A 13197-nucleotide genomic window follows, 5' to 3' on the forward strand; every position below is an offset into this window, starting at 1 on the left:
GCTTTCTTCACAGTCCAACTCTCACATCCATACATGACCACAGGAAAAACCATAGCCTTGACTAGACAAACCTTTGTTGGCAAAGTAATGTCTCTGCTTTTGAATATGCTATCTAGGTTGGTCATAACTTTCCTTCCAAGGAGTAAGCGTCTTTTAATTTCATGGCTGCAGTCACCATCTGCAGTGATTTTGGAGCCCATCAAAATAAAGTCTGACACTGTTTCCACTGTTTCCCCATCTATTTGCCCTGAAGTAATGGGACCAGATGCCATGATCTTCGTTTTCTGAATGTTGAGCTTTAAGCCAACTTTTTCACTCTCCTCTTTCACTCTAATCAAGAGGCTTTTTAGTTCCTCTTCACTTTCTGCCATAAGGGTGGTGTCATCTGCATATCAGGAGAAGGCAATGGCACCCCACTCTGGTACTCTTGCCTGGAAACTCCCATGGATGCAGGAGCCTGGTGGGCTGCAGTCCATGGGGTCACTAAGAGTCGGACACGACTGAGTGACTTCACTTTCACTTTTCACTTTCATGTATTGGAGAAGGAAATGGCAACCCACTCCAGTGTTCTTGCCTGGAGAATCCCAGGGACAGGGGAGCCTGGTGGGCTGCCATCTATGGGGTCGCACAGAGTCGGACATGACTGAAGCGACTTAGCATCAGCAGGAGCATCTGCATATCTGAGGTTATTGATATTTCTCCAGGCAATCTTGATTCCAGCTTGGGCTTTTTCCAGCCCAGCGTTTCTCATGATGTACTCTGCATATTTAAGTCATATCAATTCCACCCCTCTACCACCATCTCCACTTCCAAGGCATACTCAGATGTCTTCAGTTCATAATCCATAACCTCTATCTCTTATTCTTCCAATTTACCTTTTATATTTTGCCAGAAATAAATTTTCAAGATTTACATATGATTATAATAATCTTCACATAGATTTATCATGACACTCTATTTATTATAAATTCCGGAGTGTGTCAGTTTGGGTTTTTCATAATTTAATTTGCAGCTACTTTTCCACACTCTTTTTTAATTACTTCCCTGGATATACCTAATATTCTAATATTCCCAACTCATTTGTAGTTTGCATAGCATATGTCTTTATTCAAAGCTTCTATTAGGCATGTCCTTTTTCTTTCCTGCTTATTTGGTTCCTATGATTACCCAGGAAAACTCTATGAATTCTCCCATGTCCCTTGAAGTGAAGTGAAGTTGCTCAGTCATGTTCGACTCTTTGCGATCCCATGGACTGTAGCCTACCAGGCTCCTCCATCCACGGAATTTTCCAGAAAAGAGTACCCTTACCAGTATCCAATCCAACATAAGTGAAATTGGTACCTGTCTTGCTATTGCACCTACATTTATTTTAAATCTCTATTAAAACAATATCCTTTCCCCCCCCCCCCCATTTTTCCATTTAGGACAAAATGTGTGCAAGTTGGTACTTAACTATTTTGTATTAAGAGCCCCAGGTTTGAACTGAGGTGATACTGATCATGTGTATACTTACCACAAATGTGGATATCTAAAATTATGTTCTACCTGGAAGAAAAGGGCACTAAGTAGTGGAAATAATTTCTCACTGAGGCTTGTTATACAAATGTATAGAGCAATGTGTTGCATATTTTCAAAATTTTTCATCTCTTCATCATTCTCCTCAAAGTAGTCTCAAGCTGTCCTCTTTTGGGGACAGATACTCCTCTTAAAGCTGGAGACTCTTATCCTCAGTGTGAGGTAGCTTTCTGGTGCAGATCTTATAAATGTGCATATAAATGAATTAAATTAAAAACAAAATATCTCAACCTGACTATTCTTTAATGCTTTTCTCCCAGATGTGCACTGACCCATTACTTACAGCAAACTTACACTATAAATCCTCACAATTACATATCCTTAGAGATTTTTTGCATCAGATTTCATTTGAATAGTTTTAAGAGACTCCTGGGGGCAAAAGAGATGGAAAATTTCATGTTCATCCAGAGACTAGATTACATCAATTATTATTATGCTGCTTGATCCTCCTGCTACAAGTCTTCCCTCTGTGACCATTTTTATTACATAATAATAATTACTATTATTTGTTAATTTGCTGAGTTCTAAGTGTGCCCTATTGGAGAAGGAAATGGCAACCCACTCTGGTATTCTTGCCTGGAGAATTCCATGGACAGAAGAGCCTTGGCAGGCTACAGTCCATGGGGTCCCAAAGAATCAGACATGATTAAGCAACTAACACACACACACATACAAGTGTGCTCTATAGTGCAGTACACAAATTAAAGAACTCACTATTTCTTTTCAGGGTTTTGCAATGTAAGTCATCGAGTTCAATATTTAGTCTTGGTGTTATTGTATATACACACAAATACAAAAACATACACTCTACAAATATGAACTACACACATATGTATAGGCACACACACAGAAATGTCAATAAATGAAGGGATTACCTTTGCAGATAACCAGAATGGTATGATCACTCATCTAGAGCTAGATATCCTGGAATACAAAGTCCAGTGGGCCTTAGGAAGCATCACTACGGACAAAGCTAGTGGAGGTGATGGAATTTCAGCTGACTTATTTCAAATCCTGAAAGATGATGCTGTGAAAGTGCTGCACTCAATATGTCAGCAAATTTGGAAAGCTCAGCAGTGGTCACAGGACTGGAGAAAGGTCAGTTTTCATTCCAATCCCAAAGAAAGGCAATATCAAAGACTGTTCAGACTACTGCACAATTACACTCATCTCATACACTAGCAAAGTAATGCTCAAAATCCTCCAGGCCAGGCTTCAATAGTATATGAACTGTGAACTTCCAGATGTTCAAGCTGGATTTAGAAAAGGCAGAGGAACCAAAGATCAAATTGCTAACATCTGTTGGATCATGGAAAAAGCAAGAGAGTTCCAGAAAAACATCTACTTTTACTTTATTGACTATGCCAAAGCCTTTGACTGTGTGGATCACCATAAACTGTGGAAAATTCTGAAAGAGATGGGAATACCTTACCTGGGAATACCAGACCACCTTACCTGCCTCCTGAGAAATCTGTATGCAGGTCACAAAGTAACAGTTAGAACTGAACATGGAACAACAGACTGGCTCCAATTCGGGAAAGGAGTACTCAAGGCTGTATATTGTCACCTTGCTCATTTAACTTATATGCAGACTGCATCATGCAAATTGCCCAGCTGGATAAAGCACAAGCTGGAATCAAGATTGCCAGGAAAAATATTAAAAAACTCAGATACGCAGACACCACCCTTATGGCAGAAAGTGAAGAACTAAAGAGCCTCTTGATGAAAGTGAAAGGGGAGAGTGAAGAGGTTGGCTTAAAACTCAACATTCAGAAAACTAAGATCAAGACATCTGGTCCCATCACTTCATGGCAAATAGATGGGGAAACAATGGAAAGAGTGAGAGGATTTATTTTCTTGGGCTCCAAAATCACTGCAGATGGTGACTGAAGCCATGAAATTAAAAGACGCTTGCTCCTTGGAAGAAAAGCTATGACCAACCTAGACAGCTTATTAAAAAGCAGAGACATTACTTTACCAACAAAGGTCTGTGTAGTCAAAGCTGTAGTTTTTCCAGTAGTCATGCATGGATGTGAGATTGGACTATAAAGAAAGCTGAGCGCTGTGAAAGAGAGTCATGGCACCACTGCTTCATATTCCCAATATGCCTCGTGTATAAGCAATCTCCTCTGATAGCTCAACACTAGAAAACAACTCAAAGGTTTTAGTAGATCATTGAAAAGGAACAATAAACATGAATTTCATGGAATCTCGATCTATGTTGAATCACCGTGTTAGAGGACCAGTGCATGTATGAATGGTAGACCAAGATCGTATGCCATTTGGCAGAGCTTTTACACCTCAATACATTAGTGCACGAGCTCAAGACTGGTGTATCTGTCTGACGATATACTTTATTTTCCCAATGATTAATAGATTCAAATAGACTTTATTTCTGCTAGATTAAGTGTGAGGCAAATAGGAGAAGCAGCAGGCCAAATGACTATAGGAACAGATGGAGACAGAAAGAAAGTGCATCACCCGACTGGTAACTGTAAAAGCCAGACAGACCGCCCCCTGACCCCGCCAACCAAGCTTTTTCTGCTAGAGATTCCTCAACTAAAATCTCATCCTGTCTGAGGCCTGACTTCATGACTACTGAGATATTGTGCTATACTGACCTAATTCCCCCAGATTAGTATCATATGCTCTAAATACTTGAGGTAATCTGAATATGTCTTTCGTATTTACGACATGAAGAGCTAAAGGCAGGAAAGGCAACAGGTGAGAGGTTGAGACAGAAGAAAAAAGGGGGTGAAGATCATTGTTACTTATCTATTTATACATAGTAGTTTATATCTCTTAATCTCATACCTCTGTTTGGCCCCTGCCTCCTTTTCCACACTGGTATCTACTAGTTTATCTGTGAGTCAGTTTTTGTTTTATATATATATATGCTGCTGCTGCTGGTAAGTCGCTTCAGTCATGTCCAACTCTGTGCAACCCCATAGATGGCAGCCCACCAGGCTCCCCGGTCCCTGGGATTCTCAAAGCAAGAACACTGGAGTGGGTTGCCATTTCCTTCTCCAATACATGAAAGTGAAAAGTGAAAGTGAAATCGCTTAGTTGTGTCTGACTCTTAGCGACCTCATGGATTGTAGCCCACCAGGCTCCTCCATCCATGGGATTTTCCAGGCAAGAGTACTAGAGTGGGGTTCCATTGCCTTCTCTGATATATATATATATATATATATATACACACACACACATACATACACACACACATATATATGTAAATATATATATCGATATATATATATATCGCAATATTTTTTCTTAAATATAACTATATGCTTATTATTCTTAATAAGAATAAGTATATGCTTATTTCTGTAAGCATAGTACTTTCTAGGTCCATCTATCTTGCTACAAATGCCAGAATTTCATTTATCTCTTGATGAACATGTGGGTTGCTTCCATGTCTAGCTTATTGTAAATAATGCTGCTATGGACATCAGAGTGCATGTATCTTTTTTGATTTAGTGTGTTTTCATTTTTTTTGTTTCCTCACATATATACTCAGGAATGAAATTGCTGGATTATATGGTAACGCTGGATTTTCAGTTTTATGAGAAACCTTCGCACTGTTTCAGTTCAGTTCAGTCGCTCAGTCGTGTCCGACTCTTTGCGACCCCATGAATCGCAGCACGCCAGGCCTCCCTGTCCATCACCAACTCCTGGAGTTTACTCAGACTCACGTCCATGGAGTCAGTGATGCCATCCAGCCATCTCATCCTCTGTTGTCCCCTTCTCCTCCTGCCCCCAATCCCTCCCAGCATCAGTGTCTTTTCCAATGAGTCAACTCTTTGCAGCAGGTAGCCAAAGTATTGGAGTTTCAGCTTCAGCATCAGTCCTTCCAATGAACACCTAGGACTGATCTCCTTTAGAATGGACTGGTTGGAACTCCTTGCAGTCCAAGGGACTCTCAAGAGTCTTCTCAAATACCACAGTTCAAAAGCATCAATTCTTTGGCACTCAGCTTTCTTCACAGTCCAACTCTCACACCCATACATGACCACAGGAAAAACCATAGCCTTGAGTAGATGGACCTTTGTTGGTAAAGTAATGTCTCTGCTTTTGAATATGCTATCTAGGTTGGTCACACTGTTTACCACAGTGTAATTTGGTTTCACCAACTGACATTCCTACTAACAGTGTAGGAGGGTTCCATTTTCTCCGCAACCTTGCTATCATTTGTTATTTGGGATTTTTTTGATGATAGCCATTCTGACAGGTATCAGGTGGTTTTGACTTGGATTTCCCTGATTATTTGTGATGTTTGGTATCTTTTTACATGCTTGTTGTTCAACCACATTTCCTCTTGTAAAAATATCTATTTTTATTCAAATTTTTTGATGTTGATTTCTATGAGCTTTTATACATGTTAGATATTAATCTCTTATCCATTCTATTATTTGCAAATATCTTCTCCCATTCAGTAGATTCTCTTTTTGTTTTGTTGATGATTTCCTTTGCTATGCAAAAACTTTTAAGTTTAATTAAGTTTCATTTGTTTATTTTTGTTTTTATTTCCTTTACTTTAGGAAATAGATCAGAAAATACTGCTTTGATTTATGTCAAAGAATGTTCTGCTTCTAGGAGTTTTATAGTATATAGTTTTTATTCCATTTTGAATTTGTTTTTGTATATGCGGCTATAAAGTTTTCTAGTTTCATTCTTTTACATGCAGCTGTCTGGTTTTCCGGCACCACTTATTGAAAAGCCTGTGTTTTCTCCATTTTTTATTCTTGTTCTTTTGTTGTAGATTGATTGACCATAAGTGTGTGGGTTTTTTTCTGGGCCATCTATCCTGTTCCACTGATCTTTGTGCTTGTTTTTATGCCATTGCCATACTGCTTTAAATACTATAGCTTATTAGTATATTCTGAAATCAGGGAACATGATTCCTCCAGTTCTGTTCCTCATTCTCAAGATTGTTTTGGTTTTTTGGTGTCTTCTGTGCTTCTGTCCAAATTTAAATTTTTTTTGTTCCAGTTCTATAGAAAATGGCATTGGTATTTTGACAGAGATTGCAATGAATCTGTGGATTCTCTTGGGTAATATGGTCACTTTAATAATGTTGATTCTTCCAATCCAAAAACACAATATATCTTTCCTTCTGTTTGTGTCATCTTCAATATTTTCATTGGTGTCTTATGGTTCTTGGAGTATAGGTATTCTGCCTCCTTAGGTAGGTTTATTCCTAGGTACTTTATTCTTTTTGATGCAGGGATAAATGGGATTGTTTTCTTATTCTTCTGATGTATCATTGTTGGTGTATAGAAATACAACAGATGTCTGTGTATTAATTTTGTATCAAATTCATTGATGAGTTCTAGTAGTTTTCTGGTGGTGTCTTTAGCATTTTATGTATATAGTATCATGTCATCTACAAACAGTGACAGATTTATTTCTTCCTTTCAGATGTGGATTCCTTTTATTTCTTTTTCTTGTCTGATTTATTTATTTATTTATTTTTTGCTGTGGTTAGAACCTCTAAAACTATGTTGGATAAAAGGCTATTTTTAATAGAAGATGATAAAGACATTTAAATGTTTTACAATGATATTGATTTGTTTTTCTACTGCTTATATCAAATATTATAATATGAATTTCTAGAAACATTTATTTCATGAAGATCTGAAATTTTTCAGAATAACACCAATAATGTTATTTCAGTCAAGCATTCATTTAACCAATATTTATTGTGTATCTATCAAATGTCATATTCTGCTCTAAATACTCAGGATTTATCACTGAAAAACACATTTGAAGATATCTTCCTTATGGGTTTTCATTTTAGTAGAAAAGTTGTGAATAATGAACAATCAATCAATCAACTACATAGTACCTCAGAATGTAGTGTGTTATGACAAAAAAGTAGAATAGTGCACGGTAAAAGGGTAGCATTACTACTATTTTATAAAGAAGTATAGATGAAGACAGTACTAACAAAAGAGACATGTTGACCATTATGTTAATGATTATTACTAGCATTCATCATATGCTCTACATGTAATAAATTTATGCTCAAAATTGATTAGAAAAAATTACTACATTAAAATCTAGTTGTATAAGTACATATATCCATTAAAAAGTGTACCCATTAAAAATAATCACAGAATGATCCTAGTTTCTAAGTATACTTATTAAAGAGAAAATTACAGTTAGTCTAACTGAAATGCAAAATACTATATGAGTGAATAATGAGCTATGGATTTTGTACTTTTGACCTGAATTAAATTTAATTACATTTTATATAAATTACCTTTTTATATAAAGGCATTTTATAGGGTTGGCTCAAAAGTTGGCCAAATCCAAACAAACATTTTGGCCAACTCAATATAACTGACTTATTTTAATAATTTGAATGTTATTTAAGTTACTTCAGATTTTACATAATTCAAGTAGCTTCAACACTTCTTTCTAACAATAACAATAAAAAGAATTCCAAACAATATTTCTAGGAAATAAATACATAAAAAACATAATATAATTACACATATTTAAAATTTGGTGGTAAGTTTCATTTATCAATTATTTTTGATACATTGAGTAAGCCACAATTTACTCTAACCACAGTAGCATCCCTATAAGAAGTTATTAATATTTGGTATATATAAATTTAAAATAGACACATTTATACTAATAGTTATTTTAAAACATTTGTTACCAAATAGCTTCCTTTGCCACTGCACTCCTAGTAGGACAAAATATCAAAGGGTAGCTTAATAAAAAGAGATTGCTGAGAGCAGCTGTATGTGATATGACTGACCTCCATTTGATGTAACTGGCGATTTCTTTAATGGAAAGTACTTAGAATTACACAGCAAGTGATTTTGTTTCTTTTCTATTGTGGGCAGTAAACGTTCCTACTTTGATTACTGTTGCAATCTTAAAGACATATTCAAACTCCTAAGAAAACAAGGTCAATAACTAAAAGCAAAATTCTCTTTTACAATAGCAAGTTACATACTATACCTAAGCACAGTTAACATGATTAAAACAATATTTAAAATTTACTTTGGCCCAAGATCACTTTCTTTATTCAAGAATTTCCAAAAAATTCTACATGAAAAGTTGTTTTTTATTCTTTCAATTCAATGCTTATAAAATGGCAGCAGAATTCTAGAAGACATATATTATATTCAAAATAAATATTTTAAAAGGTGTAAATGTATATTTCATATGCCTTAATGACTACATGAAGACATTTCTTTGGTAGTATTTGGCATTCACATCATACAGCCATGCTCCATGTATTATTTAAACATTTTAAAATTACAGTTAGTTAATTTCTGTTCTAAGACATTTTGTTTTATTTAAGAGCTGAGAGTATTTCAAAACTCAAGAAATGTTACTGTGAGCTAAATCACTGGTATAAAGTTGCTTATATATATATAATATGGATATGTGTATATATATTCCTATACAAAGATATATAACATAATTGTTAACAGAATTCAAAATTTCAAAAAAAATTAGGCAGTAATTTTGTGTTTTTTATATAGGGTGTTACTGAAAGTATGACAAACATTAAAAAAAACATAAATTATATATTTGAGATAAAGAAAAAATAGATTATTTGCAGTTACTTTGTATTAAAACTGAACTTTCAAAGAACAATATCCAAATACTTTTTTGTTTCAAATAAATCTATCCATTCATAAAACAATAGTTGAAGAAAATGTAGAGATTCTTAATCAAATTGGCATGAGTACATTCATCAAGAATGTATTTCATTAAATCAGTAGTTATGACAGTAGAATAAAAATGAAATTTTCAGACATGTTAACTATAATGAAATTGCTAGAGGCAATATATTCTCACAGCAGTCTATATCCTTTTTTTTTTTTTTTAACATATGAAAATGTTTTCCCTTTTGGAAAGTCTTCCTACTTACTAGAGTTGTTAATACATTAGTGTTAAAAAGCATGAGAATGCCAGCTTTTACTTCTCTTTGTATTGTTTTAAACTTAGTTACTAACACTGATTCAACACTGAACACATTAAAAAAAGCTTTTATTTGACATCAGGTATTGGTTCTAGAAAATTTTCTTTGCAACTTCACCTGATTGTTTCTGAATAAAAACAGTAACAATAACACTCATAAACACATGCAAAGCAGCCTGCCCATAGGCTAAGTATCTATATGTAATATTTTATTTAGTTATCATGACAACCTTGTTAGGCAGATATTATTATTGAAGCGGAAATGAAAATATGATTGTGTTAAATAACTTTCCAATGTTGCACACCGTATAGATGAATTTAGGGAACTTGAATTCAAATCTTTTGAATTGCATCAACTAATTTCTTACAATGTTTTAAATTTTCTATCACAGAAACAGAAGTATAGATCAACTGAACAGTGTAGAAAGCCCAGAGATAAATCCATATACCTATGGTCACATAATCTATGACAAAGGTGAGACTATACAATGGAGAAAAGACAATCTCTTCAATAAGTGGTCCAGGGAAGACTGGACAGCTACACTAAAAGAATGAAATCAGAACACTTCCTAACAGCACACACGAAATAAACTCAAAATGGATTAATGACTTAAATATAAGGCTAGACACTAGAATAAACTCTAGGAGGAAATCATATGCAGAATACTCTACGACATAAATCACAGAAAGATCTTTTCTGACCCACCACCTAAGTAATGGAAATGAAGACAAAAGTGAACAAGTGGGATCTAATTAAACTTAAGCAATTTTACACAGCAAACAAAACCATAAACAAAACAAAAAGACAATCCTCAGAATGGAAGAAAATATTTGCAAACAAAGCAATTGACAAGGGATTAATCTCCAAAATATACAAACTGCTCATGCAGTTCAATATTAAACAAATGAACGACCTCGTCAAAAACTAGGTGGAAGAGCTAAACAGACACTTCTCCAAGGAAGACATACAGATGGCCAACACACACAAGAAAAATGCTCAATATCACTATTAGAGAGATACAAACAAAATTACAATATCATCTCCGATCAGTCAGAATGATCATCATCAACAAATCTACAAACAATAAATCCTAGAGAGGTTCTGGAGAAAAGGGAATCCCCTTACACTGTTCATGGGAATGTAAACTGATATAGCCCCTAAGGAGAACAGTATGCAGGTTCCTTAAAAAACTAAAAATAGAAATACCATATGACCCAGTAATCCAACTCCTGGGAATATACCCAGAGAAAACCATAATTCAAAAATATACATTAAAGATATTGTTTGTTGCAGCACTATTTACAATAGCCAGGACATGGAAATAACCTAAATGTCTATCAACAGAGGAATAGATAAAGACAATGTAGTACATGTATACAATGGAATATTGTGTGTGTGTGCTCAGTCACTCAGTTGTGTCCGACTCTTTGAGATTCCATGGACTATAGCCCTCCAGGCTCCTGCTGCTAAGTCACTTCAGTCGTGTCTGACTCTGTGCAACCCCATAGATGGCAGCCCACCAGGCTCCCCCATCCCTGGGATTCTCCAGGCAAGAACACTGGAGTGGGTTGCCATTTCCTTCTCCAATGCATGAAAGTGAAAAGTGAAAGTGAAGTTGCTCAGTCGTGTCCGACTCTTAGCGACCCCATGGACTGCATCCTACCATGCTCCTCCATCCATGGGATTTTCCAGGCAAGAGTACTGGAGTGGGTTGCCATTGCCTTCTCCAGGCTCCTAGATCCATGGAATTTTCCAGGAAAGAATATTGGAATTAATTGCCATTATAATTGAATATTATGATTTAATATTACCCAGCCATGAAAAGGAATAAAATTGTCATTTATAGACATGTGGATGGACCTAGAGACTGTCATACAGAGTGAATTAAATCAGGAAGACAAAAAACTATATTAATGCATATATATGGAATCTAGAAAAATGGTATATAAATAGATACATACACTCAGAGAACAAACATATGGATACCAAGGGGGAAAGCAGGGGAGTGAGATGAATTGGGAGATTGTGGTTGACATATATACATTACTACATATACAATAGATAACTAAGGAGAACCTATTGTATAGCCACAGAGAACTGTACTTGGCACTCTGTGGTGACCTAAATGGGAAGAAATCCAAAGAAGAGAGGACATATGTATACCAGTTCAGTTCAGTCCCTCAGTCGTACAGACTCTTTGCAACTCCATGTATTGCAGCACGCCAGGCCTCCCTGTCCATCACCATCTCCCGGAGTTCAATCAAACTCATGTCTATCGAGTTGGTGATGCCATCCAGCCATCTCATCCTCTGTCGCCCCCTTCTCATCCTACCCCCAATCCCTCCCAGCATCAGAGTCTTTTCCAATGAGTCAACTCTTCGCATGAGGTGGCCAAAGTACTGGAGTTTCAGCTTTAGCATCATTCCTTCCAAAGAAATCCCAGGGCTGATCTCCTTCAGAATGGACTGGTTGGATCTCCTTGCAGTCCAAGGGACTCTCAAAAGTCTTCTCCAACACCACAGTTCAAAAGCATCAGTCCTTTGGTGCTCAGCTTTCTTCACAGTCCAAATCTCACATCCATACATGACCACTGGAAAAACCATAGCCCATATATTTTTTTTTCAGGCTTCCCTTGTGGCTTAATTGGTAAATAATATACCTGCAATGTGGGAGACCTGGGTTCAATCCCTGGGTTGGGAAGATACCCTGGAGAAGGGAAAGGCTACCCACTCCACTATTCTGGCCTGAAGAATTCCATGGACTGTATAGTCCATGGAGTTGCAAAGAGTTGGATACGACTGAGCAACTTTCACTCATGGGTGTTTCACTTTTCTGTATAGCAGAAATTGACAGAGCAGTGTAAAGCAATTATACTCTAATAAAGAAAATAAACATTGTTTTGACTCTACCTTTATAAAAGCAAGTATCAGTTCAGTTTGGTTGCCCAGTTATGTCCAACTCTTTGAGACCCCATGAACTGCAGCATGCCAGGCATCCCGGCCCATCACTAACTCCCGGAGTTTACTCAAATTCATGTCCATTCAGTCGGTGATGCCATCCATCTCATCCTATGTTGTTCGCTTCTCCTCCTGCCTTCAATCTTTCCCAGCATCAGCGTCTTTACAAATGAGTCAGCTCTTCACCTCAGGTGGCCAAAGTATTGGAGATTCAGCTTCAACATCAGTCCTTCCAGTGAACACCCAGGGCTGATCTCCTTTAGGATGGATTGGTTGTATCTCCTTTCAGTCCAAAGGACTCTCAAGAGTCTTCTCCAACATCACAGTTCAAAAGCATCAATTTTTTGGCACTCAGCTTACTTTATAGTCCAACTCTCACATCCATACATGACTAATGGAAAAACCATAGCCTTGAATAGGTGGACCTTTGTTGACAAAGTAATGTGTTTGCTTTTTAATATGCTGTCTAGGTTGGTCATAACTTTCCTTCCAAGGAGTAAGCGTCTTTTAATTTCATGGCTGCAGTCAACATCTGCAGTGATTGTGGAGTAAAACAAAAATAGTCTGCCACTGTTTCCATTGTTTCCCCGTCTATTTGCCACAAAGTGATGGGACCAGATGCTATGACCTTCTGAATGTTGAACTTTAAGCCAACTTTTTCACTCTCCTCTTTCACTTTCATCAAGAGGCTCTTTAGTTCTTCACTTTCTG

Source organism: Bubalus kerabau, chromosome 1 (assembly GCF_029407905.1).
Source record: "Bubalus kerabau isolate K-KA32 ecotype Philippines breed swamp buffalo chromosome 1, PCC_UOA_SB_1v2, whole genome shotgun sequence".
Classification (NCBI taxonomy): domain Eukaryota; kingdom Metazoa; phylum Chordata; class Mammalia; order Artiodactyla; family Bovidae; genus Bubalus; species Bubalus kerabau.